The sequence below is a fragment of the Lutra lutra genome, chromosome X, assembly GCF_902655055.1.
Source record: "Lutra lutra chromosome X, mLutLut1.2, whole genome shotgun sequence".
In the NCBI taxonomy this organism is placed as follows: Eukaryota; Metazoa; Chordata; class Mammalia; order Carnivora; family Mustelidae; genus Lutra; species Lutra lutra.
The window spans coordinates 91,771,024-91,798,082 of NC_062296.1; the positions used below are offsets into that span (position 1 = coordinate 91,771,024).

Sequence of the window (27,059 nt, forward strand, 5' to 3'; positions counted from 1 at the left end):
TGTAGTCCTAAGTACACTTGAACTCAAGAGTACAATTTCAAAGCATTTTTAAAGGTCACTTAGCATCCATATTATATGAAAAAGCAGTATGTATATATATATACATATGCACAGTGTATATAGATCAATCTAGGTGAACACAGTCTATGTCCATAATATAAAATATTTATTTATGTTTATATATATTCTGTGCCAACTAAAAGATCATTCTCAGGCATTTATTTTAAGAATAAGCCCAAATCTGCTCTTTCTTCATTTCAGATTCCCTGTGGAAGTGAGAATATTTTATCCTTGGGGATGATTAAGTAAGAAAGATGGTGGTGGGTATGACACAGATTGCATGGGGCACTCAGTGTTATATGTAACACTTGTAGCACTACATCAAAAACTAATGACATACTGTATGGTAACTAACCATAACATAATAAAAAAATAAAATAAATTGAGATATGATTAAAATACCATAAAATTGGGCACCTGGTGGCTCAGTTCATTAAGCAACTGCCTTTGGCTCAGGTCATGATCCTGGAGTGCCAGGATCGAGTCCCACATCAGGCTCCCTCCTCAGCAGGGAGTCTGCTTCTCCCGCTGACTCCCCTTTCTCTCATTCTCTCTCTCTCTCCCTCTCTCTCAAATAAATAAATAAAATCTTTTGAAAAATACCATAAAATTAAAAAAAAAAGATATAACAGCAAAGCTGAAATATCATTACTGGCTCTGTACTGGAGATCATTCATGTGTGCTGGAATCTCTTCTGGTCCCCTCCCTGGAGGACAGGCCACCACACTGAACTTGGTCCTTGTCTCTGCCCTTGCCCTTTGATGAAAGACTGATCAACTGACTTAAGAAGATAGCAGATTTGGGAAACCCTCGGCTCTTCCATGGACCACTGTGGTCTTCAGTGGTTCCTGTGCTGTCTTTAAGTAAATAATGCAGCTTGGGCTTTCTTGGGCTGCAAAGACTGAAGGTATGTTGAATGTACTTACTTCAGCATCACCATTGTCTCCCTTGGACAGGTTAAGAGTGTGCATTTTTAAGGCTCCTAGGCAGTGAATATTTTTCATCTCCTAGCAAAGTATAATGTGCTGATAAAATCATCCAACATCTCCTCTCTTGCACTGTTAGCTCTGTGTATGTGTGTTGAAACGATTTGGATTTGCAATTCATCAACTTTTACCAAAGTCTCTTTGCCATTGATGAGAACAGGATCCTTTGCACATGTAAGTTTCACTAATCCAAGAGGACTGTTATGTAAGAGAGAGTCTCTCAGTTGATTTGAACATGATGTTATTCAGATCCCAGGTCTAATCTTGATTACAGCTCTTTCACTTTCTGTCCCATGGCTGAGCATCTCTATGCTTTGGCTGGTTGTCTATAGTTGTCTTTTTGGCCTGGGGAGGAGCCAGTTGATGTAGATGAACAAGTACAAATCAATCCCCAGAGCAAGAAAACAACAGCTAGAGTACTCATAGTTCAAGCCTGGATCATGGTTTATTCTTTTCCCAAGAAAAGACAAAGATACTTCTTTGTAGACAAAAACATGTTCACATGGAACATGGCACGGTGGAGTGTGTGCATGTATGTGATGGGTCTCAAGTGTCCTAATGAGTGTGTACATGTGTATGTGTGTCAGGGGAGAGGCAGATCTGTTACTGTATTAATGAGGCAGCAAAATATGCCTATTAGTTACCATGGTCAGGTGCCGAGTGTTGACCCTGCCGTATGTTTATCTGCAACGTTTTACTCTAGCGATCACCCAAGCACTTCCAGAAAGGAAAGGTGAGGGTTGATTTGTCAATGCCTAAGGGTCTCTCAACATGTGGTCTACAACCATGTTTGTCAGTGAGTTGTTTGGGCCTCAGCAGGAATTTTCCCACAGAAAGGATGTTCTAACTGGCAGGCTCCCAGGACCGCCCACAAATCCATTTAACCATAACAGAGCTGATGAACACTGTCAGGGCTGGAGTTGGCTTCCAAGAGGGAAGTCAGCCTAGTATTAATAGCACAGTTCCAGCTGTACTGTGGGCCCAGCGGACTTCTGATGGACCCGCCTGGGAACCAAGGCGCTCTTTGTAACATTTATGGGAAATGGATTCCTTGGTGAGCATGGTGGGAAGGCAATACTGTGGTGGCATGAGAACCATGGCTTCCCATTTCTCCATTCTACTCTAATCACTGCCAACACCGGTGTCCAGCAGGAAGAGACCAAGGGGAATCCTTCTCCCGCCTTCAGACCTGGGGAGAGCCTGCCCTAGTCCTGGTCCAACTCACTTGGGTTGGCTGTTCCCACATACAGGATATTTGTAAGTTGGGTGTTTCTAGGTCACCTGTATTTAATTATGTGATATAGATATTTTATTTTAACATGGTAGCTGTTGATCCAGGCAAAGTTATAGTAGAATTTAAGGTTTATTTTTGTCTTAAAAACCTTTATTTATTTTGACTAATTTCAGCCCTGATTATGTTCTTTGTGCTTCTTTCTTGGTTAAAACCATTATTTTTTATGCAAATTGAAGGATGTGCATGGTTGCTGTAAACCGTTCCATTTTCTGGTTACAGGAGGAAACGGGGGAGGTGGCTGGTACAGAGTGTGTGTGCATGTGTGTGTACGATCGGAATATGTCCCAAAGGTGTGTGATTTGAATATGACCTGAAAGTATGTTGTTCAAACCAAGATGTGCTTTAAGGAATTAAAAATTGTGGTTGTACTCAAGGGAGCTTTTTTTCACTAGCATATTCAGAAATATTTCAGACCATTTTTTTTCTTTGGGCAAAGGTATTAGAATTAAAAGACTTTTCTCCCCTGGGAACTCTTTGAATAGGTTACTTTTTAAAAAGGACTTTTAAAGACTGGATGGCAACCAGTAAATTATTTTCCACTAATCCTAAGTAAATTTTTCTGTGATGTCAGTGCTGTATTCAAGGTATCTTATGGGGTGCATGTGACCCAAAGGGAAAATAATTTGTGTGGTAACTTGATTTTCTTCCTTTTTTTGTTATTCACAGGTTGTCAGATTCATCCTGTTTGGGTAGTATAAATGTGGGAACTTGTAAATGAGGAACAATTTTAAAGCATAAATCAACTGAAATGCGTATGAAACTTTGATGGATTCTTAAGAGGTCTCTTGGTATTTCTGAACCACACTTCTCTTTTCTAGGATTCTCTTTTGGGACACAGTCATAAATGCAAAAGGAAGATTTCAGCACCAAATTTTCATCTTTAAAATATTGGGCCTCTTCAGCCCCTCCCAAACATTGAAAAACTCTCTAGAGTTTGAACTGCTGAGACATGGAATGTAACTCTTCTTCCAGAAGACTTGTTCAGGAAAAATTACATTTTAGGGTTATGAGTCTAGAATTACAACACACACAATTCACAATACTTAATAATCCTCTGTAGATATGTCTAGATTATCTCTATAAGATCTCTTTAATTCATCCAGCCCCATAATTACATACTTGGGGAGGTAAAAGTGAGTGCACAGGATTTTCAGAGGGGAAGATCTATTTGGAATCATTCTAACACAATTGTTCATCTTCTAGGAGCAGGAAGTGGAGACAAGGGGTTCAGTGACTTGGGCAACCTGTTGCTAATGGGGCAAAGCTGGGAGGGTGATGGGAAGCAATGGTGAGAAAGTCATCACCTGTTGAAAGTTCTCTGCCTCCTGGGTTTACTTACATCTTTTCATTTCACCCTCACAACAACTTCGAAAGGGAGTGGGCCATCTTCCGGTTTTAGAAAGGAGAAAACTGAAAGATGGAAGGTTCTCTAACCGCTCAAAGTCATTAAGACATTAAGGCATTAAGAGGCAGAGCAGGAACTCAAAGGCACACCTACCCATGCTGATGGTCTTGTTTCTCCGTTATATTGGGCTAGCTCCCAGGCCTCAGGGTAGCCTCAAGTCCAACAGTAGCCCTTCTTTATACATGTTTATAGATAAGCAAGAGCATCTGTATTTAGGCAACCACTGCATTTACTGAATTTGCTGGGTAGTAGTCTGGGGTACTGGGTCTCCTTACCTTAATTTTTCTGACCAAAAATGATTGTCCTTCTCCTCCTAGATTTAGTAAGATTCCAAGATTTGTCTTCCATTAATGCTTCCTTTTCTTTTTTGGAAAGTCTGTACTTTGAGATATCTAGCTCCTCTATTTAGATCTAAAGCAGAGTATGCTCCTTTCTCTCATTCAATTATTCATATGTTCAGTAAATATGTGTCGAATGCCTACTATGAGCAGACACTGCTCTGGGTTTTAGAGCTACAGCTCTGAAGGAAACAGATGCACACTCCTACCATGTCAGGGGATAGCCACTAAATGGCAGAAAACAGACTAAGTGAGAAGGGATCTCTGTCCCAGAAACAAAAAAATAAAGAAATAAGGTAAAATATCAGGGAAAGGAGACACCAGAAAGGTGAGGTGGGCGTTATTCAAAAAGGGCTTCCCAGAGAGGGTGAATTTGTGAAGTGTTTGTTATCACATTATTGCTTCAGAGAAAAATGCTACTAGGTGTCTCTATTTTCAGGAAATTCCTTTCCAAAACCATGATTCTCCTATCCACGCCAGTGGTTTCTGTCTCCATCCTAGTGATACGTCTTTCCAGCCACCACTTGTGGCAACCATTGTTATCCCTATGGTGGAAAAAACAGGAATAAAATGGGTTGCCCACCAATCTGAGGGGAGATGAATAGAGAGCAAGACAAGCATAGTGCCTGGTCTACTCAAGCATCTAATTCAGATTCACAGGGAAGGAGACTAAATCTCAAAGATGGTCGAGTGACTAGCCCAGAATCATACTGTGCTCATTATTTCATTTAACCAGCAAGTTCTGGATGGAGATCCTACGGCGGGTGGGGCAGGCTACTGACATGGACCCAGGAGATTCCATAGGACTCACAGGAGATGGTCTCTGGTCTAAAGCCACCGAAAGGGACCTCTGACCCCAACCCAGTGCTCTTTCTCCTGATGATGGAGGAGGTGATGGAGGACACCTCTTCTTACCAGGGTCTGAGATGAATGAGAATTGTGTTCCCATTTATTTTTATACTTCCCACTCTGCACTTCAGGTTTGTTGTGGGTTAAATGAGACCACATCAAGTGGCCCGAGAACCCAAATCACTATGCATATGATTGTTTCTATGGGAAAACACCAACCATCTTTACAGACCTTCAAATTGCCAAGTGCCTAAGTTGGATAATATGAACAAAGATTGTTTAGGGCTCCCCAGCCTCCAAGATATTGACCATCTCCTGGAGTAAACAACTTCCTCTTCAGTCCTGAAGGCAGCATCAAATGAGATACAAATGAGTAGTAATGGCTTCCTGACAATTGTATGGAAACATTTTTCTTCTCTCCACTATGAAGGCAAACGGATGTTTATAAATATTTTCCTTTAAGAGAAAGGCCCCCAAATGCTAATCTGTGGAGTGTGCCTACTAGCCATTCTGTACTTTCTCATAGTTCTCTAGGGCCATGGGGATCTACGAGGCAATTGCAGCTCATTTTAGTCTCTGCTTAGTGCATTGTCTAGGGGTGGGGCTTATGTCCCCATCCATGGTGAGTACCACACATGCTTGTCGAATGGAGTGGAGTGGGGACAAATATTCTCTTGGCCATTGGGTATGCTAGCAAGTGGCAAGTGTTGTTTTCCCAGCTTTTCCCCATGAGAGGAGTGCCAGGGGCATTTCAGTTCCTGTTCTTTACTCTTGTCATCACTTGCTTGATTAGAATGATACTGCTGTAGATAATAAGGACTTTGAATTTATATAAGCTTCCTAAGGAAACATGAACTTGGATTGAACTACAGTGGATGCTCCACCGAAGTTCAAAGGAAATATGATTACGGTTGCCTTGGCAACCATAGCTCTGCACTCTGTTTTATTTCTTACTATTTTCCTATTCTGTGATCATTTTGAGGAGAAATGAAGGGATATCAGTGGGGTCTTATTTTCAATTTATGAGGCTGCTGGGAATGATACAACTTTTTGTAGCTGCAAAAGCTCCTTTTCTTAAAATTTCCCCAAACACTGGAAAGGCCAGGCCTGTTATGTTGAAACATAAATGTCATCTTTACTCTTTATAAAGGTAATTATTTTTAAAGGGCTGGAAAGGAGATCATCTTTCTATTTCTCTCTAGCATACAACTATGACTTCTGTATTTCTTTTAAAAGGGAAGAGTTCTTGGTTAATAAATTTTCTTGAGTAGTTTTACATGTAATGCAGTTATTCAGCTCCAAATAACTGTACAATTAAAATAGTTTTACTCTAGGAAAGCACCAGTTTGAGAGATTGTCAACATGTTAAATTATTAATCATCAACACACATCCTCCGTTAGGTTTCCTTTGTAGGCCACATCAATTTTTTTTAAGGAGAAAATATGGTAGTTAGTATTTGAATCTTTTATAATTGGTTTGTGAGTATTAAAAGAAAAATAGAGAAGAAATGTGTATTATCACATGACAATAGTACAAAAAGTCATTAAATTTTTCCTTTTGTCTAATCTCTTATTATTAAGTTTCTATGGGAAAATTTTATATGTTAAGGAGTTCAGAAAGCTTTTTACAAAGGGCCAGATGGTAAATATTTTAGGCTTTTGGCCGGGGTTTGTTATAGCTACTCAACTCTGATGTTGTAGCTGAAAACATCCAGAGATAATATGTAAAGGAACAGAGCAGACCGTGTAAAATTACTACTGTATTTACAGAAACAGACAGCAGACTGGATTTGGCCTCTGGGTTGTAGTTTGCCAACTCCTACTCCAGGAGAAACACTGTTCTGCTTACTTATCTGATCACAGCCCACACTCCACTGTAGTGCTTCCAGCAAATTGGTTCTTTTAATTAATTAATTAATTTTTAAAGTATGCTCCACACCCGGCGTGGAGCCCAGTGCAGGGCTTGAATTCATGACCCTGAGATCAAGACCTGAGCTGAGATCAAGAGTCAGACGCTTAACCGACTGAGCCACTCAGGTGCCCCCAAGATTAGTTCTTTTAAAAGATGCACCTAGGGGCGCCTGGGTGGCTCAGTGGGTTAAAGCCTCTGCCTTCAGCTCGGGTCATGATCCCAGGGTCCTGGGATCGAGCCCCGCATCAGGCTCTCTGCTCAGCAGGGAGCCTGCTTCCCCCTCTCTCTCTGCCTGCCTCTCTGCCTACCTGTGATCTCTGTCTGTCAAATAAATAAAATCTTTAAAAAAAAAAAAAGATGCACCTAAAGGGCTGTCCTCTTACTCCCTTTTTTGTAAAATGTCACAATTACCACCATATTGCTTTCTAGAAATAGAGACGAGTACGGGGGAGGGGAGAAGCAGATATTTCATAACATGTTGCTTAGTGTAAAAGCCAGTAGAACATGTGACAAAAATAAACTCCTTCCATGCAGGGCAAGTTCAACACTGATCTTGAACGTCAAAGGCCTGATGTCTGCTACCTGCATATGCCAGCGGTGGAAACAGAGCCAGGCAGTCTGAGGTGGAGCCCCTTTGCCTCCAGCTGGCCTCCCATCCCTCTGGGGGTCTCCTTGGTCACCTGACACCAACTAAAACATGTCTTCTTTATTGTTCCTTCAGAGTATTCTTGGATGCTTTGTTCAAACTGATCTTAACATATTCTTTTAGTCTTAATCAAATATTTCAAACATATAGAAAAGTTTAAAAAATAAAAACCTATATATCTGTTGTTCAGATTTAATAACTGTTAATATTTGGTATTGTTTGCTTCAGATACTTTGATCTTTTATTTTTATTATTTATTTTAAGGATTTATTTATTTATTTTTTAGAAAGAAAGCATGAGCAGGGGGAGGGGCTGAGGGAGAGGGAGAGAGGATCTCAAGCAGCAGTGAGCATGGAGCCTGACTCAGGGCTCTATCTCATGACCCTGAGATCACGACCTGAGCCAAAATCAAGAGTTGGATGCTTAACTGACCGAGTCACCCAGGCGCCACATGATCTTTTTGTTTTTCTAAAGAAATCATACATATGGACACAGTTGAAGCCTATACCAGACTTCTAATATATATGATTTTTCTACTTTGTAACAATTTTTAGAGGTTTTAACAATGTTTGTTCTTCTGATCCAAGAGCATGGAATGGTCTTCCATCTTTTTGTGTCTTCTTCAATTTCTTTCATGAGTGTTCTGTAGTTCCTCGAGTACAGATCCTTTACCTCTTTGGTTAGGTTTATTCCCAGGTATCTTATGGTTCTTGGTGCTATAGTAAATGGAATTGATTCTCTAATTTCCCTTTCTGTGTTTTCATTGTTAGTGTGTAAGAAAGCCACTGATTTCTGTACATAGACTTTGTATCCTGCCACATTGCTGAATTGTTGTATGAGTTCTAGTAGTTTGGGGGTGGAGTCTTTTGGGTTTTCCATATAAAGAATCATGTCATCTGCGAAGAGAGAGAGTTGGACTTCTTCATTGCCAATTTGGATACCTTTTCTCTTTGTTGTCTGATAGCTGTTGCTAGGACTTCTAATACTATCTTGAACAAGAGTGGTAGAAGTGGGCATCCTTGTCGTGTTCCTGATCTCAACGGGAAGGCTGCAAGCTTTTTCCCATTGAGGATGATATTTGCTGTGGGTCTTTCATAGATAGATTTTATGAAGTTCAGGAATGTCCCCTCTATACCTATACTTTGAAGCGTTTTAATCAGGAACGGATGCTGGATTTTGTCAAATGCTTTTTCTGCATCAATTGAGAGGACCATGTGGTTCTTCTCTCTTCTCTTATTAATTTGTTCTATCACATTGATTGATTTTTACCTTCAGATTAATTTGAATCCTCTCCTACTTATTCAGATGAGTTATTGAGAGCCAAGAGGGTAGAAAGATTAGGGATTTGATTTTGGATGTGCACATTATTGCTGGTGAACATTATGACAGTTTGATCTGATCTAATACGTTTTTCTAAGACTAAATAACACTACCAGTTTACTCCTAAGAAACACTTTGCAAATTCCCCACATCTCTTTCCTATTGTAAATGAGGTGTGCATCCAAGAGACAGTAAATATAAATTGTCCTAGTTCGTTACAGAGGGCTGGATACAGCTTTTGCACGTCATCTTTTTCCAATCCATTATTTCTCCCTGCCGCCCTTAGCTTTGTGTTTGGTGGAACACGTGCTTTTACAGGTGATCTCTCATTTGATCCTTGGGACATTCTGTGTGATAGCTAGAGAACAGATAGCATTGCACCCATCTCCCCGGTAAGGAAATTAAGGAACAGGGATGTCAATACAGTGTTTGGAGGTCTTGGCCGCACCTCAGCAACACCTGGCGAACTTTGAGAGAGTACCTGTGGATTCCTGAGCCTACCCCAAGATCTGCTACAACCCGATTGGGATGGACTGTGGGCATCAGCATTTTTAATGGAATCCACTGTGCAGCCAAAGTTGAGAATTCCTGGTGGACCAATAGAAATGGGACATTTAATTATTGCCACAGCTTGGGGGCGGGGGGCATTGCTCCTAGCACCTAATGGATGGAGACCTGGGAGGCTACTTAAACATCCTGCAGCTTCCCTCCCACAGAGAATTATCTGGCCCCACATGTAAATAGCACTGAGGTTGAGAAACCCCCACTTAACCCGTACAATGCTGGAGTAAAGTCTCTCTGACTCTAAGCCATTGATGTTTCTTCAGACCCAAGCTGCTAGGTGATTCAAATTAGTCATCCTCTTATTATTGCTGCTAATAGCTTACATTTTAAATAGGTAATTCTGGGGTGCCTGGGTGGCTCAGTCATAAAGCATCTGCCGTTGGCTCAGGTCATGATCCCTGGGTCCTGGGATCAAGCCCCATGTCAGGCTCTCTGCTCTGCGGGAAGCCTGCTTCTCCCTCTCCCGCTCCCCCTGCTTGTGTACAGTCTCTTGCTATGTCTCTGTCAAATAAAATCTTTAAAAATAAATAAAATAGGTAATTCTTTGAAGCTAAAATGTCTACAATGACTTTTTAGTTCATCAGGAACTAGGTGAACTTGCGTCATAACCACACTAGGATAAGCAGAAACCCCACTTTTGTCAGAATACCAAAAGAACACAAAACAAGTGAATAGGCAAGAACAAACAAACGAACAACCCCAAACCTCATAGCATCAAAAAGAAGAAAGGAGCTATTTCTCAGCTTCAGTGTATATATGTCTGATCCTAAATGAGAAACACGTATTGTGTAAAGTTGTGGTTCTCACACCTGAGCACGCACTGAAGCTCGCTGGAGGGTGTGTGGGAACACAGACTGCCAGACCCTACCCAGAGTGTCCGATTCTGTAGGTCTGGGGTGCGGGGCAGGCACTTGCATTTCTATGAAGTTCTCTTCTGAGGCTCGCCCCGGGGACCAACTGCTTGTGGCTTACTGATGGGAAATATGTTTCCACAGTAGCTTTTCAAAGGAATATTAACCTTGAGGGTCTCTATTGAAGTCACAAGTTAAATCTTCTAAAAATGCCAAACTCACTTCTTCATAATGTACAAATAACTTAGAAATATGATTCATTAGGAACAAGGGCCTTCTACCTCTAGCATTATGATCCAGACAGACCTATGGAATGGAGGCTTTTGCTCCCTTCTCTGAGAGCAGCAGGGGCTAGCTACGGTGGGCTTTATGGAAAGAACATGTGTAGTGTGAAGAATGCGCGCTCTCCACCTGATCAGAAATGAAAAGACGCCAGTTTGCTGAGACATTTAAAAAGGCATCTGGTCCGTGAGAGAGTCGATGTGTCCTCCGGTACCTGATACACGTTCTTCAAATTAGAAGTAGGTGCTCGGCTGAAAAGTGACTGGAGCCAGATTGTTTCCTCACTCTGGGTTCATCAACATATGATTGTGGAAGGGTGGTTAGATACCTAAACTTTCAGCAAAATGTATTTCCTATGTATAAGAAGACACACACATTTCCTGCACTAATTAGAACATTAGCCCAGGCAGCCGAATAATTTTGAAGTAGGGAATTGCAAACCTATTTTGGGTGTTTTCAGGAACAAGCCAGTTTTTCTTTCAGTCCATCGGCCAGTGACACTTTACAGATAGTGATTGAGATGCTGTGCTCTGTGATTGTCCTACGCTAGCCTAAAGTGAGATGTTACAGCATATTTTGTAGGTGAAAAATCGAATCCCCAAAGTGGCAGAATTCAAGAGTACCCGTACCTTATTTTCTACAGCAAAAGCTCAAAGAAGAATATCCCCTTATCTCTGCTTCTTGGTTGTTTTCCGAATCCCTTGATAGTGAAGATTTTGCTACTTCTTTCTAGAGCCTGGCACACTTCCTAGCACATACCAAGTGATAATTACACGTTCATTGAATTTACTTAAATAGGTATATGAGAAGTCTGTGTAGTCCTCTATTTCATGAATTTCAAAGAATGTATTTCAGTCCCGTTTAAACTTAGGATCCTCATAAAATCCTAAACTGGATCCAGCCTATACTGTCCAAAGTGCAAACTTTTAGTGGGGAGCAAAGGATTAAGATGAATAAAGGGCAACCATGGGTGAATTTTCCAAGAAGTAAACACTTCTCTTGTGCTGGTCTTGATGATATCTATGGCGGTCAGCAGTGATAAGACTCCCAAAGGAGAACTAAATAACCCTGTACTATAAAATATGGTATCAAGTTAAAACTGCTAAGAGAACATATAAAATCTAAGGATTGGAAAAAAAAAAAACCCATACCTATTAGTATCATTCTGCTGTTGTGTGTTTAAGGGCAAATTGGGAGGTTGCTATGACATCGACTCATGCGTGCATAGCAACAGAGCGAGCTCAGTGATTCAGCTCGATAAAAGAGGAAATTAGCTCACTATTTCCCTTTCCCCAAATCGGAGTCAGATATCCAAATATTTCATTTAGAAATGGTATATCTATCAACATGTTCTAATGGATAAAAGTCAGTAGTGGGGGCTGGGGGGAAAGGTCACAAGATGAAATTCATATGCCATGGGCTTACTTTAGAGAATGCAACTCATGTCTAAAGAATCTATTAATATCTGTGAATCCTGCTTTCTCCCGATAGAATGGAGTTTCTCAGTGGCATATGTTGGGTGACTATACCATGATGAGTAATAATTTGGCAAAAGAGAGCAATTTTTCAGCCCATATAACTTTGTTCTAATGAAAGTCGATCATGATAATATTTTGAGAAAGAAACATTGTTCAGCTGTGAGACTCTAATTCTCTGTGGGTAACAGCCCTCCAGGGAAGGGGTAGATTTTGCCAGGGTAATATGTGAAGTTTAGTCATTATCTGCTGCACAAAGCAGAGGTCAGCCGTGGGTGTGTATGTGGGAGGCACCATTGTGAAATCAGCCCACAGCCACTGCACCCGTGGGGTGAGCCAATACAAACAGAGCCAAGTGTCCCAAATGCTGACATTTTATCACATGATTATTTTAAATATTATTTTAACCACTGTCTTTTCTTGTATTGTTTATCTGCCACATCTTGAGTTTGCTTCCGGTTTCCTTTCTTTAAACTGATAAATGAGAAATGAGGAAGTATGGTTTGAGTCAGTACTTGACCACGAACATGGGGAGTTAATTGACACCCCCTTCCCAAAAGAGCCCCAAGCCTATGAAGCCTGGATTCTTTGATTTGCTCTGAGTTGACTTGGGTTTTGGAAACACCACAATTTTATTCATTTGTTTTTTAATTTATATACAGTAAAATGCATCTTGTCGGCGGGGGGGCAGTACTATGAGTTTCGATAAATGCATGATGTTGCATAACCACCACCACAATCAGGATGTAGAAGAGTTCTGTCACACTCCCCCAGGCTCCCGCAAATTCCTTCACGCTGCCTCTTTATTGTCAACCCCTCCCCGTACCTCCAGGTCTAGCAACCACAAATCTATTGAAGCCGTTCTGTTTTATCTGTTCTTCTCTTTGTTCATTCATGCAATAACCATTTATTTCGAGAACTATGTTCTGGACTTTGAGGTGTGGGGATTAAATGGCCAACAAGACTGACATGGAGCTTTTCAATGCAAAAACAAGACAATGAACAATGGTACATCAGTAATTCCAAGTTGTAGTAGATGCTGTGTAGAAAATAGATTTCTGTGATAACAGATATCAGAAGATGGACTCTAATTTTAGATAGAGTGCTAGAGAATGTTGCTCTGAGAAGCTGACATTTAATCTGAGGGCCAAAAAGAGAAGGAGCCAGCTTTGCAAAATAGGCAGGGGGTGAAGGCACACAGGGCAGTCATTCCAGGCAGAAGGAACAGCATGTGCGAAGCAGATTCTGGTAAGAGAAGAGAAGATGAGGGACTGTGGACAGGTAGGCAGGGCCTAGCTAAAGAGTATGTACTTTATTCCATTGCAGACGGAAGCCATTGAATTGGGATGTATCTTTTTTTAGGGATGATTTGATTGATGTTTTGAGTTCTGTGTAGAACATGGATTATTATTAGAGAGCAAGAATGGATGCACGGTGGTCATTGGGCCACGACAACCATCCACTTGACTGTTGAGGGGCGATTGGGCTTGTGTAGCAGCTGTGGAGATGGAGAAGGGATGGATTTGCAATGTATTTTAGAGGTAGATGAAAACAAGACTAGGTGTTTAATTGGCTATGGGTTAGGAGACTGATGAAGGAAAAGAAGGAACCAAATGCAACTCCCAAGTTCTTGCTTGAGCAGCCAGGTTGCTCATGCTATCTACCCACATGAAGGATATACTGAGAGAGAAACAAGATTGTGGGGTGGGAGGAGTTAAGTTTGGTCTCTGGACAGTTTTAAGGAGAGAAACCCACTAGATATCCACGTGGAAACTCGAGGCTTCTAAATGGATATATACCTTTAGAATTCAGAGCAGAGCTTGGAGCTAGAGAGAGAAATTTATGCCGTCACTTAATAATTATTTATTATATCATTAATATAACATTTAAATATATTTAGTGTATGTATTATTAATACACTTTTGATGTATTAATATTAACATAATATTAATCCATATCATACATATTAATTTAGTCACTGATATTTCTTGAGGGCTTACTATGAATAAGGCTTAGGTGAAGAAATGGGAATACGAGAAGCCTACATGATCTGAGGCAGGCTGGTAGGAGAGAGGACTTCGTTAAATAGTTGCACACGTGTAGGGGTGCCTGGGTGGCTCAGTGGGTTAAGCCACTGCCTTCGGCTCAGGTCATGATCTCAGGGTCCTCTCTACTCCGCAGGGAGCTGCTTCTTCCTCTCTCTCTGCCTGCCTCTCTGCCTGCTTGTGATCTCTGTCTGTCAAATAAATAATAAAAAAAAATAAAATTAAAAAAAATAGTTGCACACGTGTGTATAAAATTAAAGTGACAATAAATTCCACAAAGGAGAGGATTCTGTGAAGGGGCCCAATAGAGAGAGACTTACTTTGGGTGGTATTGGGGTTCAGGAAAGACATCTCCCAGCATGGAGGATGAGGAAGAGGGGAGGGTATTGGGTCAAAGAAAGAGCATGGATGAAAGGTCATGTGACAGAAGACCAGAGATTTTGGTTCTCAGATGTCAGATTGACTGTGATTCCAATTTAGAAGTCCAGGGATGTATCCCAGATTTTCACAAGCACCTCAGGCAATTCATTTCTTCAACAAATCTTTCTTGAGCACCAAGGAATGCCTGGGACTCTTTCAGATTCTGGGAATTCAGCAATTGATGTTAAAGGTTTGCTTCCCTGATGGAGCTTATTTCTGGTGAGCCTGAGTCAAGAGATCCATAGATACTGAGCACCTCTTGAGAAGGTTGGACTGAAGAGATACTAGCCTAGGACAGAGCGATGAGGTGCACCATCATTTAAAGCTTGGAAAAAGGAAGAGCAGCAGCAAAGAAACAAAACCAAGTGGCTAGTGAAGGCAGAAGTGAGGAAAGTGATGTATTCAGCAAAAGCTAGGAGAGGAAACAGGTGCAAGATGACTGGGTGAGTGGCCAGCTCAGCCTAATGCTGCTGTGGAATCAGGTGGAATGAAGGCAGAACAATTTCTCCCCTCACCCCTGCCCTGAAATTTACAACATGGTATCATAGGCGATCTTCACCAAACCAGTTTCATCTGAATAGTGGAAGCAGAAAACAGACTGAATTATATTAAAGAGCAACTGGGAAGTGAAAAATTGTAAAGTGAGAAGACATGGACAATTAGAAAATAAAAACATGCTGATGAGTCTCAAAAAATTTGCCTGCAGCTTGGGGCTTCTTCATTGTCCTGTAGGAAAGAGTCTTATGGCAGTAGTGAGGTTTATTTTATTGAAAAATAAACACACTAATAATAAAACACAAGGAAGCAAATGAAATTCACCAATTATTGTTAGGTGTCTATATATATATACATATATGTATGTATGTATGTATATATATATATATATATATATATATAAATATATATATAATATATCCAATCCTGGTGTATTTTTTCCCTCCAGTAGAAATACTGTGATTATCAGTAGAAAGTACCAGTAGGAAGATTACCCAGAGGGCCAGAGATCAGGAGGCATTCTCAGGACTCATTAAGGAGCTTAAAGACGGTGGGCTCTAGGAGTCTCGCGGAAAGCTTGAAAGGTGTCTATCACCTATTGAAAGAGAAGACTTAAGGAAAGTAGACTTACTCTGTGCATGTCTCCCTGGGATCTTACTTATGGGCTCAGAGGAACAGCCTAGAAAAAGCATGTGGAGAAAGCCCAGTGACGTTGGACCCAGTACTTGGTTCCATTATTGCCCTGCAGTGGCAAGAGTGATCTGTAGAAGCTCCGCTTTCTAGGCCATCTCTATGGTCTGTGTGAGTGTTGCCTGGGAACTAGAGAAGGGAAATGGAGCCAGACCACCCCCCAGATTCCTTCCCAAATCTCTTGGGTTGGGTCACTTGAAACTGCCATCTTTATAGGTCCAAAACTGTCAACTATTAACCGTTTCATGAAGTTCAACCAATAAGTATGATCCTGATATCGTAAGTGAAGAGGTATGGATGGAGGGAGACCTTGTTGGTTTAAAGTTGGATCAGTGGGTGGAAGCCTGGAACCAGATATTAAGGCCTCTCAATTCTGTGAGCCAGAGCCAAGGCATTTTTGTTCCCAGCTCTATTTGAATAGCATCTTGGATGAGAGAATGCCAACATCATCTATTTATTACCTTCCATGCTCAGATTATTTGAAAAGAAAGGAAAAGACCTTTAAAGCTGGAGTGATTGTCTAGACAGTCCTAAAATAGCTGCTCCCAGGTGCAAAGGAAGCAGTAAAATGCAGACAAAGCATGAGGGTCCTTTGCCAAAAATACGGTGATTGAACTTTCATAAGCTCCCTGTAAATTCCAAAGGAGAGAATGGCCAGGAGACTAAATCCCAATAATTACGGTCATTAGTTACTTGAAATTACCACCACTTACTTCAGACAGAGGCATTCTATGCAAACTAAATTAAATGAAATATTTTTTGAGATAATCATTTGGATAATTCAGAGCTAAAATAGTCCCAGCTAAAATATTTAGCTGACTGAAACACCTGTGCAAGCTTTAATTTAAAATATGCAGAAAATTGACTGCATTTTCACTTCACTGTGGGGGTATTGTAATAAAAAACAAGGTGGTTTATGTAATTCCCCCACAAAGTCATATTACATTATATAGCATGGGTGCAGATAAGAAAATTGCATTGAATCAAAAATGTGTTTCTGGCAAAACAAACCATGGTGTGGTCATACCACAGAACACAGTTTGATCATAAAAAGAAATGAACTATTGATGCACTCAGCAACTTGGATGGATCTCAAAGACATTATGCTGAGTGAATAAAGCTGGTCAAAAAAGGCTACATGCCATATGATTCCATTTATATAACATTTTTGAAATGACAAAATTATAGAAATGGAAAACAGTTTAGTGGTTGCCAGATTTAAGAAGGTGTTAGGTTGAGAGGGAGGTGAGAGTAGTTATAAAGGGGTAGCATGAGGGATCCTTGTGACAATGGAATGTTCTGTGTTGACTGTTGTGATAGTCCCATAAATCTACCCATGTGATAGAATTGCATAGAATTAGATACACACACATTCACACACACAAATGAGTGCTTGCAAGATTGGTGAAATCCCAGCAGAGTGGTTGGATGGTATCAATGTCAGTTTCCTGGCTCTGACATTGTACTACAGTTGCACAAAGAGGTCTCCCCGGGGGCAGCTGGGTGACGGGTACAGGAGAGTGCTCTGTATTATTTCTTACAGCCGAATAGGAATCTACAATTATCTCGAAATAAAAAGTTTAATTTAAAAAAATGCGTTTTCTCAAAATTGTTTAAATTGGGTCAGACTCTGGGTCTTAATGTTGGAAGAGAGGCTCCTTTATGTATTCAGTCCACTAGATAGCAGATGGAAGACCCTCTGATATCACCAGCAAGCCAAACCACATGTATACCAGTGGGTGGGGTTTCTGCGCTGTGGACAAGGGAACGCATGCACCCTGTAGAACATTTTAGTTGGCTTTGGGTTTGCATCATTAAAATCTGCAAATGAAGGTGAATATATGTGTAGATCTCTACAATTCATCAGCACTCAAATATAGGAATAGACCAGATGTCATGGGGAGGCTCTGTAATGGGAAGTACGGGAAACAACTGGATAATTGGAATTTTTTCAGACAAGGCATATTTCTAGGGGACAGATCTAAGAGGAGCTTGTTAATGAAAATAGTGGTAGTGAAAAGGGTCACCAAGTTTAAGCAATGGTTCTTAGGAGAACACATTCGCTAAACCTTTAGGGACTAAAATGAATAGACTGGAATGGGAAGTAGACACATCATTGGGAAATATACTTGGGTACTTTGTACTCATTGATTGATCAATATGCTCAGTTTTGTTTGTTGTTGTACGTAGCTTCACAGTTAGTCTTTTTTTTAAGATTTTATTTATTTATTTGACAGGATCACAAGTAGGCAGAGAGGCAGGCAGTGAGAGAGAGAGGAGGAAGCAGGCTCCCTGCAGAGCAGAGAGCCCGATGTGGGGCTCGATCCCAGGACCCTGGGATCATGACCTGAGCCGAAGGCAGAGGCTTTAACCCACTGAGCCACCCAGGTGCCCCCACAGTTAGTATTAAAGTAAGCCATAGCCAGATACGGCTCTGATTTCTCTATGATCAGTTGCATTTGCCCAGGGAAGTCTAATCAACAAAGAGTTATCAGTTACCTTACCCATGACAACTTTGGGTGAAGTGACATATCAGGATTAGACCAAAAGTGCTTCTCTGTGTTGGCCTCAGACCTTCAAACCAATAAAGCAGAAGAAAAACACGTGGTAAATCAATTACAGATGCATAGCATTTGAATTCACATGGATGGTTTGGTTAGTGCGCCTGATTAAATAGCTTCCCTTTGCAGCTCAAAGAACCTTGTATTCACTCTGCCTGCCTGTCTCCATCATAGTTTTGTCATTTAGAGCATAAGCAGTTGGCTTATTCTTTTACTTAATTTTATTTAATAAACTCTTCTAAAATGCGGACCATGTGCCAGGAACCATTCTAAGAGCTTCATAAATAGTAGTTCATTTTAATAGTCAAAGCAAAGCTAGTTTATTTGCAATTTGCAAATGAGGAAGCCAAGGCACAGAAAGGCTAAGAAAGTTGGCCCACAGTCCCACAGCCAGTCCAGTATGATTTCCTTTTGGGATTCACCTCTTGACATCAATCTCTATGATCAAGCCATTAGTACGTGTTCGGCTAGAGTCCTAGGTGGGCCTGATTGATGAAGCTGATTGAGAAAGCAGGGAGGATGCTTCCACCTGATAAGCCATGTCTGTTCATTCCCTCGTTCAACTTCATCCCTTCATTCCTTCATTTGGTTCTTCCTCAAGTGTTTTTCAAATGCCAGCCGTGGTCAAAGCATTATGATGGGCAACGTAGATAAAAGTATGATTTTGGTTCTCATAGAATTTACATGCTGTGTGGGAGATGAGACTTCTTACATAAGTTTTTTTGGATGAAAGGCCTTCGGGGGCAAATGTTCTGACAATGGCCTGGATAAAATGTCTAGCTGGGAGCAGATAAAGCAGAGATCGTCTCCAGCTGGGGAAGGAAGGGAACATCATGGAAGCTGGCCTGGAAGAGATAGCATTTGAGCGGATCTCCAGAAGAGGCAGCGTGTTGATATGCGGGAGGCTACTTCAGCCAGCCAGTCTACTAGGGACGTGTTCCTGAAAGGGAGTGAAAGCCTTAGGACTGGAGATTCTGTAGTGGTAGAGGGGAGGGGAAGGGAGGATAGGGAAGTCTCAGGAAAATGGGGACTACACCGAGGGGTAGGTTGAGGCCAGCATGGACGGACCAGCCCATGTGGGCTGTCCGAAGCCTTGAGGAGTCGCCGGTTGTCCTTTTACAGTATGGGAAGCTGTTGAAAGTGTCGAGGCAGGGGAGCCTGGGTGGCTCAGTGGGTTAAAGCCTCTGCCTTCTGCTCAGGTCATGATCCCAGAGTCCTGGGATCGAGCCCCGCATCGGGCTCTCTGCTCTGCAGGGAGCCTGCTTCCTCCTCTCTCTTTGCCTGCCTCTCTACCTCCTTGTGATCTCTGTCTGTCAAATAAATAATATCTTTAAAAAAAAAAAAAGAAAAGAAAAAGAAAGTGTCGAGGCAGTGGAGTGCCATCAGTAGACTTCTGCCGGCAGTGAACAGGAGGGATTAGAGAAGGAGAGGCTTTGGGCAGGAAGACCATCCTGCCATGTGAGTCCAAGCAGAAGCATATGAGGGGTTCATCGAACATTTAAATAGAAGCACCACACAACCCAACAATCCAACTCCTAGGTGCACACTCCAGAGAAGCAATTCTACTCCTAGGTATGTGTTTCAAAAGAATTGAAAACAGGTATTCAAAAAAAAAAAAATACTCGTATGCGAGTGTTCGTTGCAGCTCTATCCACAGTAGCCAGAAAGTGAAAACAACCCAGGTATCCATCAACAGATGAATGGGTAAAATGGGCAAACAAATGCAGTCTGTCTTCGCCATGGATTATTGTTTGGCCATAAAAAGGAAAGAAGCACTGATTCATGCTACAGAAGGGGTGAATCCCCAAAATGTTAGGACACGTAATGTATGGTTCCATTTATAGGAACCATTGAGAACAGGCAAATCCATAGAGACAAAAAGATACATGAGTGATTTTCAGGGGTTGAAGGAGGGAGATTGGGGAGGCACTACTTAGTGGCCCCTGGCTTTCCTTTAGGGATAGTAAAAGTGTTTTAGAGCTAGACAGAGTGGATGCTTGCGCAATACGGTGTGTGTCTTGAATGCCAGTGAACAATACATTTACAAATGACTGATTTTATGTTAGATGAATTTCACCTCAATAAGAAACAAAATAAAACAAGAAAGCCTCTGTGGACCTGGGCCAAGATTGTGGGAATGGAGGGGAAAGAAGGAGAGGTCTATGAAGACCCTCAAGAGAATTGGCCAGTCTTGGGGATGCAAGTAGGGGAGAGATCCTGAAGTTTTTACCATGAGTGCTGAGATGAATGGTGACACCATTTGCCAAGTGTCCCACGTGATTAACCAAATCTATTCTCTTCATGTTGACTCTGCCACTTCCTAGCTCTGGGTCTGTGGGCAAGTTTGTGTACTCGTCTGCCTGTAAACTGGGGACAGTGGTCGTGTTGTGATGATGAAGTGGGTGAATATACCTAGAGCATAGAGCTCAGTGCCTCGCACACAGGAGGCCCTCAATTAATATTTGTGAAATACCTACAGGACCACGTTTGTTTTTCAACGTAAGACAGTTCTATGTAGAGATGCCAAGAGGGTAGTTGCCATGCTTTCTGGAATTCTAACACCCTCGCGTATCTCATTAACCCTTGAGAAGTTCGCTCCGTTCCCCCAGGATTTTGAAGCAGCATGATGGAGTTCCCAGCGTGATGGAGTTCCCATAATGCTTTTGGGATTTGTGCTTAGAGCAGTGGCCGGCCCACAGGAAGTGCTAAAGAATTTTAGCTTTTGTTGTTGTCATTGGGGTGGTTGTGTGGTTCTAAACTGATGGCCAGAGTCGGCTTGGGAATGTACTTTAACACAGACACAACTCTCAAACACCTTGTCATGGAAGGAGCTGGGATAGGTAACAGAAATAAGGGTTAGCTGGTTGGGCTCTTTAATTATGAAACTCATCAATTCATTAAAACACCTGTCTATGTCAGTACTTAAGTTGAGGTACGTGAGGGGGAAAATGGCTTCAGTTTTCCAATTTGTCATTCTTCCTAGCTGAACAAATAGCTGCTGCTGGTAAGAATGTTAGATTATTGAATACTCAAGCCAGACTTGTGAAATATTGAAAAGTGACTACTCCAACGTTCACCCATAAAATCCTTACCATCAGGGAGAAAACGAATGACTCATTCCCCTGACATCAGCTCCAGGAACTTCCTGTAATGATCTCCTAACCCCGGTGTCCGCCTTGCCCTGTGTTGTCAGCCTTCAGGAAGTCCATTATTGAAGGAGAAACCTGTTTTTGTGTAGGTGTGATGGGGTCAGTTGCATTACAAAGATGGTAGAGCATCTTTGTCCATTTAGAGGAAAAGCTTGCGTCTAACCCTTGCCTGTTTTAATGAGTCACCATAATGCTTTTGGGATTATAGAGGTGGTTTCCTTTCACAGAATTGGCCATTTTGCAGCCTTGGGAGAATTTGATGAGAACATTCTGTCATTCGGTCTGAGGAACAACCTGGCTATGGGTTAATATTCTTTGGATTAAATGTGTTGAAAATTAAGTGAAAATTAGAATTTTTGTACACCGAAGCCTCAGGTGACTTTTGGCGACTCCAGGCACCAAAATAACTCTAGATTTGGACACAAGTTGTACTAAAAATACTTCATACTGCTTCCCACCCCATCCAGTCAACCCATCCAGCCTTAAGCTGCCCCATTAAGTCGCTGGGATGTGTTCCTATAAAATAGCTAATCCTGCCATATGGACTAAGGCTCCGATGTTTGGGGATAAAGGTACAAGGTATGGAAATGATTTTGGACACTCTTATTCTTCCTTCAGTAAAATGAGAACATTATCACTAAGCTAATACCAAAACAACCGCGTTTACAAAACAAAAATGATTTTCTTATAGTGTAAGAAATTCCGTATAAACTGTTACTGAATGCTGTCTGAATGGGTGCCACCTTGATGCATGTCCAGAGAAGCAGGCCAGACTAAATCAGCAGGGGCTGTGTTGCTGCATTTGGCCACCCCTCCAAAGGGCTTTTCTAAAAGAGCAGGTTAAGCAAAGATTTGAGGGGACTTCTGCAGTCGCAGAGCCCGTCGCAAATGAAGATCCAGTCTTTTTTATTTTGATAAACCCAGCCTATTTCCCGCTCTAGCACAAGATCATACTCAAAAGCAGGCTCTGTTTGACCCCACATTCTTAGGTACCCTTGTAAAGTCAGGCTCAGATTCAACTATTTGGATCTTTATATCCCAGCACCCACTTTCCTGGCGCTGAGAGGGATTGGTAGGTAGTCACTAAATGAACTTACGGTATCCATGTTTTGGCTGAGGGATGCTTCTTGCTTTTCTCTCGGTTTCCAAATGCCTCTCTACTCCCCAGTAGTGGCCTTCTGGATTATGGTGCTCACTTGCCGTGCCCGTCCCAGAGGGGTTTACCATTTTAGAACTGTTTGGTACTATGTAAAGCATCCAGTAACATTAAGTCTCTCCCAACCTTTTTTTTAAAAAAGATTTATTTATTTAGAGAGAAAGAGCAAGCAAGGGAGGGGCAGAAGGAGAGGGAGAGAATCCCAAGCAGACTCCATGCTGACCTTGGAGCCTGATGCGGGGCTCGATCTCAGGACCTTGAGATCATGACCTGAGCCAAAATCAAGAGTCAGAAGCTTAGCCGACTGAGCCACCCAGACACCCCTCTCCCAGTCTTTAAAGGGCTGAACTCAGTTTGGCCTTAAAAGAAGTGGATTACGGTCATGTAATCTACGGTGATACAACATAGTGATGTATTTTGTCCTGAACTCTTTAAAATTCAAGAGGAACTTTTGTTTTTCATTTCAAGTCTTTGAATGGAGGGTGTAAGCAAGATTTCAAGATTTCTAAGATTTCTTAGATGGAGTGAATGCCAGATGCCCTTTGCTTGCCTCAGTTTCTCACTCCTTACCCATTCAGAAACTTGAGACCTGTTTCCTGAGATGTTGATGACCTGTGTTATCTAAAGAATACCATAGGCACTCAAGAAAAGTAAACACACAGGAAACATTTCTCTTCCTTCCTAGTGTGAAGTTTTCTATTTTTCTTTCCTGTGGGTGGGGTGAAACATGAGTAATTTACACAGTGCTAGTCCCTAATGTAAAATTATAAAGTAATTTGTATTTAGGAACATGTTTCTCCTTTTTTTAAATTACTGTGTATTAATTGTGTGATCAACTAATTATTTGTGTCAGGTCTATCCTGTGACTTAATCAGAGGGTCTTCCGTGGCATTCTTTATTGAATTAAAAAATGGTTTTATTTGGAAAAGATACACTGACCCACTGAAGAGAAATTGTAGTCAAAGTCGGACAAGTGCTTTGTTCGCAACGAGGCATTTGCAGCTGTAAGCAATCATATTACTCTGCCATCACTTCAGTTTCGTGAAAAATGAAGATGTTTACTTAGGGCTGTTAAAAGTTTGATTTTAATAACAATTCCCAAGCGCAGAATATCCCTTATGGCTGACATCAGGGGGGAAAGGACAGTTATTTAAACTGGTTGCTTATGCTGTAGCTTGTATTGATTTTTATGATGTGTTTTTTTAGCATGTCAAGTGAGTCCTGTTTTACAGGGAAGGCATTGCTTCGACTCAGTATCCAAGCGCATCCTTGTGGCTCATAGAAGATAGATTCAATTAGAGAACAGCATCAGGAGGACTGCCCACTGCCCACTTAAGGCTGTTTCTGCTGTCCTCTCAACCTTCCATTTTCTTTCCTGCTCCATCAGATGCCAACAGTAATAGCAAGAAGGGATAGTTAAAATTCCACCAGCCACGGAAGGAGAAAAATCTCTTTGGTAAAATACTGCGTGCTCTCCAAAAAGGGATTATCATCACAATATATTGAATCTGGTGCTTCTTGCTTTGTTGTGCCGATTACACCAGGCTTTCCCAGCCTCAGCCCTTACTGATTGACATTTAGGACCAATCTTTTTTTTTTTTTTTTAACTGAAATGTAGTTGACATACAATGTTAGATTCATTTCAGGTGTACAGCATAGTGATTCAAAAGCTGTGTACATTACACAGGCTCCCCACTTGTGAAGGGCTGTACAATGCATTGTAGGCTGTTCAACAACATCCCTGGTCCCTACTCAGTGGTGCCATCCCCCCGCGTTGTGACATCCATAAATGTCTCCAGATATTTCCATCTGTCCTGTGAGGTGCAAGGCACCCCAGCTGAGAACCACTAATCTAGCAAGAGCAATATAGCTTTTTCTTTTTATCTTCTTAGTTTAAAATTTTTTCTCTTTTTTTTAGTCATGTTCAGTTAGCTGGCATATAGTACCTCATTAGTTTTTCATATAGTGTTCAATGATTCATTAGTTGTGTAAAACACCCAGTGCTCATCACCACAAGGATCTAGGATGTTTGATCTAGGATGTTTTTCTCCTTCAAATGAGGTATCTTTTAGACCATTATAATCTCAACAATAGGTGTCAAATAATTACAGAAGTCAGAATTTAGATTTGAGATGTTTATCTGTGTGGGAATGTGAGTAACGTAGTGACAGTATTTTCTGAAGGAATAATTTATATGTACAGACTAACAGAGATATTTTTCTGACTTGTGCATTTAATTATATGAAATGTCTTTTGGTGAGATGATAATGTGATTATATTTAGTGATAAATGAATCATCTTCATGAGAAAATTATAAAAGGAAATGAGGAAGAAATGAACAATTTAGAAAAAAAATTATAGCTTTCATATTTTTCCCTTTATTATTGAAATAGGCATGTTGTCACCACTTGCTCAAAAAACAAAACACATAGATACAGAGAACAGAATGGTGGTTGTCGGCCGGTCGGTGGGGAGCTTTGTATGGTGATGGATATTAACTAGACTTATTGTGGTGATCATTTGCAGTGTATACAAATATCAGATCATTACATTACATCATACACTTGAAACTAATACAGTGTTATATGGCAATTATACCTCAATAAAAAACTATTCTTAAAAATTTCCAGTAGGAGCACCTGGGTGGATCAGTCGGCTGGACATCTCACCCTGGATCTCAGCTCAGATCTTGAGCTCAGCATCATGAGTTCAAGCACAAGTGTGGAGGCTACTTAAAAAAAAAGTCCAATATTTCTTGTCAAATTTGAGTAATTCCTCTGCATTGCAACTGAACGTATTATAATTTTAGTAGTTATTGATAAGCATTTTGATCTCCAGATTTATTACCACTAAACAATGTAGTCACATATTTTAAAATAGACTTAGCCAAGAAAATGTGCATATTTTCTTTATTTGGAATATTAATTTCTCAGGTTAAAAAACTAAGAGCTTAATATACTTTCTCTTTGTTCGTTTTACTAGCAAGTTCTACTAAGACAAATTTTAAGGACAAAAATCTCCCTTAAATGGTTATTATGATTGAGGATTTCTGTAATAATTTCACTGGGGAGGTTCCCCCCACCACCACTGATTACTTTCAATATTTATCTAAGATAGATCTGATAATAATAACAAAATCTTTAGAATTTCAGGGTGTACCATCCTCAGGAATATTACTCTGAGATTCTCTTTAAATAGGGGAAACAGACTGTTTTCCTTCATCTAAAGTATAACAATAAGCAACACGGTTCTTCTTATACAGTTTCCAATGCTAACACAGTCTGTGCTTCCATTTTGAAGAGAGCATTATGTAAAACAGTGATAACGTTTTGATTTAAGCCCAAAATCACAAATTCTGGATGAGAATCCTTGGGTATTTTCATAAAATCATCAGAAGTATTTTAGTGTATGTCTTTAAATGTTTATACCTAAGAAACAGTCACTCCATATTTGTCAGTCTGTTGTGATTAAATATGAAAATTTGTATACAACACTTAGGCAAAATTTGCAGAATGACTTCTGCATGAATGTAGGATTTTGGAGAGTTTTATAATATTTATGATGTCAATTGATCAGCTAAGTTTATGTAAACATGTGCTCCCAGTGCTTTTCACAGGGTGTGGGGGAGAGTTTTGCCCCCCAGGACACTTTTGCCAATGTCTAGAGACATTTTTGTTGTCACAATTGGGAGGGGATGGTTTGCTACTTGTATCTAGTGGGTGAAGACCAGGAATGGTGCTAAACATCCTTCAATGCTCAGGACAGTCCTCTACAGCCAAGAGTGATCTGGCCCCAAATGTCAAGAATACCAAGGTTGAGAAACTCTGTACTACAGATGATTCATGAAAATATTTTTCTTTATTCTCCAGTAAACTCTTGAGATGTTTCTCAGACCTGAGACATTCTGTGACTCTAAAGTTGGCATCCGTGTCTCCGTGGGTGTGCCGACTGTCTTACTCATGTAGGTCCCATCACAATACAAAGACGAGATAATCTCTTAATAGGTCCCTTATCTCGTTTTCCAGAGCTGTCATTTTAACTGCAGTCCCTTCATAATGATTTCTCAGTCAGATATGGGCAACTTTGATATTTATGGTCAGTTTATAGTAACGATGGGAGTTTAAAGTTTTACTCTATTCCTGGGACAAATGTTTTTGAATTTCTGATGCACGCTTGTTTTGAGTATCTGCTTTGTGTTTTGTCTGGGCACAAGTCTGTTTTTAACAGGATTAAATTTAATTTGAAAATGAGTGTGTGTGTGTGTGTGTGTGTGTGAGAGAGAGAGAGAGAGAGAGAGAGAAAAGAGAGGGATGGATGGAGAGAGTGAGGGAGAGAGAGAGAGGGAGATAGCTAAGAGGGAGCTAAGACTTGAAAACCAACAGATTTTTAAAATGCATTCTTTTTTCATTCATTTAGTTTATTACAGTTATTTGTGAGGAGCATTTATTTTGCTATTTTATATATAAAATATTACATTTCTTTAGAAAAGATATTAATTTTGGAAAGTGTTTGATTTTCCTGTCTTTTATACTGATTTTTACTTCAAAATACCATTTTGCAA

General features: G+C 40.8%; 1 protein-coding gene across 4 annotated transcripts in view; it reads left to right on the forward strand.

Annotated features, from left to right (window-relative positions):
• ARHGAP6 (Rho GTPase activating protein 6) overlaps window positions 1-27,059 on the forward strand; it is a 488,327-nt gene that overhangs the window by 311,723 nt on the left and 149,545 nt on the right. Inside the window, exon 1 of one of the 4 annotated variants that reach the window (XM_047715478.1) lies at window positions 2,285-2,303. The exons of the other annotated variants lie outside the window; for them this stretch is intronic. The gene's annotated coding sequence lies outside the window, so the exon portion shown is untranslated. Of the gene's footprint in view, window positions 1-2,284; window positions 2,304-27,059 lie in introns of those variants that run through there. 4 annotated transcript variants of the gene reach the window in all.